This window comes from Solanum stenotomum, chromosome 1 (assembly GCF_019186545.1).
Source record: "Solanum stenotomum isolate F172 chromosome 1, ASM1918654v1, whole genome shotgun sequence".
In the NCBI taxonomy this organism is placed as follows: domain Eukaryota; kingdom Viridiplantae; phylum Streptophyta; class Magnoliopsida; order Solanales; family Solanaceae; genus Solanum; species Solanum stenotomum.
The window spans coordinates 65,745,955-65,749,293 of record NC_064282.1 but is presented as its reverse complement, the minus strand read 5'-3'; the positions used below and the strand labels follow the sequence as shown (position 1 = coordinate 65,749,293).

Below are 3,339 nucleotides of genomic sequence, written 5' to 3'. Positions count from 1 at the left end.
TGTGTGATGATTACTTAATCTGTTAACACCATATAAGAAGTACTTCAAGAACACTAAATCTAGTTCTAAGGTACAAATTTCTGCAACAATCTTCAGGTTATTGTAATTAATTCTATATCTTCAACTATCAATTAGTAAGACCTAAATTAGAGAATAAACTTGCCTCAAGTGCTGCCAAAAAGAAACCAAAAGAACTAAAACCCTAAGAACTTTGAGCATAAAAGGAACTAAAAGGAGGGAAGCCAAAAAACATACCGCCAATTTAATTTTCCTTGTATATGTTGTACTCCAGATTTTTTCGCTACAAATCTGCGATAAACCATAATTTCCATAGTTGTTTAGTCGACCCAACCAACTTGAACACAGATTAAACTTGATTTGAAGGAAGGACTCAACCAATTTGCACAAAGATCTCATGGGCTAGGGTTTTAACAAAGGGTTGGAGTTCTTTCTAAATGGAAGAATGACTTTTAGAAAAAAACAAAATTAACGATTTTTTTTATTAAAAGGGAGGTTTTTTTTAATGCTTGCTATATCTGATGTGGCCTTCACATTCTAATAACTTTATTTAATTAATTTTTTATTTTATTTATTACTATAACCTTTCAGAAGACTTGTTATTTTATATAATAAGAAAAAAGTCTAATATATCCCCTCACATATACACTTTTCTTCTAATGGATTCATTAAAAAAGTAATCCATGTATAAGTATGTTTAATCCTTCTCACACATTTTTTAAAACCTTTTTTAATTCAACGGCTAATTTGAATTCATTATTTTGATGTTCAAATTTTTATTCTTTTAGCTTATTTCTTATCAAATTTATTACATATGTCCTAAATTTTCTTCACATATATAAAAATTAAATTACAATAAAGCCGCAAAAAATATATTTTTAATTTTTTTTTTCATTCGTACTTCTTTCTTTTATTTCTCTTATTTTACACCAAATAATGAAAGAAAAATGAAATAAGAAACTCAAATAATAACAATCAAAGAAGTCAAAAAAATAATTTGTGTGTGAAAAAAATCAAATTCATAAGTTTTTTAAATATTAAAAATCAAAAAAAGTAATTTTAAAATTAATTTTATCACTTTTGTAACGGTAGGGGTATATGTGAGCCACTTTTGTAATAGTAAAGGGTACATGTGAGCTAGTTGCTTTTAAAACGAGGGGCATATCAGCTCAAATTGACAAAGTACAGAGGTACATTGGGTCCTCTTTTCCTTATACATAATATAATAATATATACAGTAGCCTTACAATACCTACTATCAAGGCCAAAAAAATTAATTTGGCCGGAATCACTTACCTCGTTAAGAATCCCTCTAATTATAATTATAAGGGTGAAAGATATAAATCCTTAGTCACCAAACGTACGTATAGAGAAACCTCTCGAATAATGTTAAGCATGTCTTTTAAAAAATAACAAAAATTTACCCCTATATATAGGGATAATCTATCCCCAAATAGAATGGGATTCAAATTATAGTTTTATGGAAATAATAACTATGAAACTTTTAAACCATAAAACTTTTGAAATAAGAAACTTTTAAATAAAGAAACTTTTAAACCATAAAACTTTTGAAATAAGAAACTTTTAAACTATGAATCTTTTGAATAAGGAAATTTTAAACTAGGAAACTTTGGCTTTGAACATTCAAAGTCTTAACATGGACTTCATGTGACACGACCCAATTTTATTTCTTTAATATATTTGACTTTGCCTTATTTTGGATACTTCTTCTGTAATAAACATTTTCTTTATTTTTTATTGAAATTCGTCAATATTTATGGAGGCAAACCATCGATCGTGGGAAAATTATTTTACTTTCCTCCTAACTATAAAAAATATTATTAAGTTGTTTTAACTATTATATAAGTTATTTTTTAAAACTATTTAGTTAGCTAGGGTGTAGGATTTAAATGATTTTTCCTTCAAACTTTGCGAATTATTTAAATTGGTCCTTGAACTTTATGAATGGTCAGAATTTCTCCTTTATATATATATATATGTTGTTGTACATACATTAACCCATAAGGGCAATTGAGTCGTTTTGATAATAAGGAAAGTAAAAATGAGACTTTTTAAATATAAGGTAAATTTGTGATTAATCGTGTAGTTCAGGGGTGAATTCATATCTTTGTCGTATAAAGAATGACAAATAAATTTAAAAAGATTCATATTTCAAACAATAAATGTAAATGACGGTAATTAACGATTAATAGTATGACATGTGAAACATTTGTAGTAATGTAGACCTTTGTTGGGAAATATCATTATTTTAACGACATTGTTTTCCAAATACCATTAAAAATAATGACACTTACCAACAAATGTCTTATTATATTGGACATTTGTATAAAATGCCGTTCTTTTAACATTATCACAAAATGTCAATAAAAGAAACGACAGTTGTTGCAAAATGTCATTATTTTAACAACATTTTTTCAAAATGTTGCTAAAAGTAAAGACATTTGTTGCAAAATGTCATAATATATTCGACATTTGATGTCAAATGTCATAAAAGAGTGAAGATTCTGACCAAATGTCATTATTTTAATGACATTTTGCATCAAATGTCATTGTTTTTGCGATATTTGTTCATAAATGTCAATAAATTCTTTATTTTTTGACATTTATTTCAAATGTCAATAAATTCTTTATTTTTTGACATTTATTTCAAATGTCACCAAATAAATGTCATCATATCTCTACTTTCTTGTAGTGGTTGTCTCCCAAGAAGCGCCTTAGTTAACGTCGTGGCACGATACACGTATCCACTTAAGTTCCATTAGTGAGGTTTTCCTCATTTTCGTAAGGAAACCCCTGTTTTAGTTCTGGGTAGAGGTCATTCAACACTTGGTCCATTTGGGACCCTAGTAGCTGAATGAGTGTGGAATACGAGGTCGTCATTTGGTTCAACATCAAGATATTTTCTCTCATCTCCTCCATCACTCTGTCGAGTTCTTCGACTTCGTGTAGAATGAGTAAGAGGACCTCTTCAATTTTCCTGCCCTCTTGCTTCTTCATCTTTCGACGCTCGTGAGGGGGGATGTACTTGTCTGCCTTTATGGACAGTACCTTCAAGTCCTTGACCTTTTGGGCTAAGGAATCCAGCTGACTGAATAATGTGGCCAAATGCTGGTCCTTCTCAGTCTCCTTGTTGGTGTTGGTCACACAATCAAGGAGTTTGGTTGCGGTGTCATAGGAGTGTCGCATCAAGTAGCCCGAAGAGAGTTGGTCAGGCATTATTCTATTTTCGAAGCTAAGACCCCAGTAGAAACATTCCAGTAGTAGTTTATCTGTAATCTCATGAGTTGGGCATTGCTGCAT

The 3,339-nt window shown here is 29.8% G+C and overlaps 2 protein-coding genes across 7 annotated transcripts in view; both read right to left on the bottom strand.

Annotated features, from left to right (window-relative positions):
• Positions 1-450, bottom strand: part of LOC125853691 (uncharacterized) — a 13,179-nt gene extending 12,729 nt beyond the window's left edge. The window contains exon 1 of one of the 2 annotated variants that reach the window (XR_007445202.1): positions 256-450. The gene's annotated coding sequence lies outside the window, so the exon portion shown is untranslated. The remainder of the gene's footprint in view (positions 1-255) is intronic. The other variant, XM_049533417.1, reaches the window with a different exon arrangement.
• Positions 1-3,339, bottom strand: part of LOC125853694 (RGS1-HXK1-interacting protein 1) — a 1,101,770-nt gene that overhangs the window by 832,633 nt on the left and 265,798 nt on the right. The gene's annotated exons all lie outside the window — the stretch shown is intronic.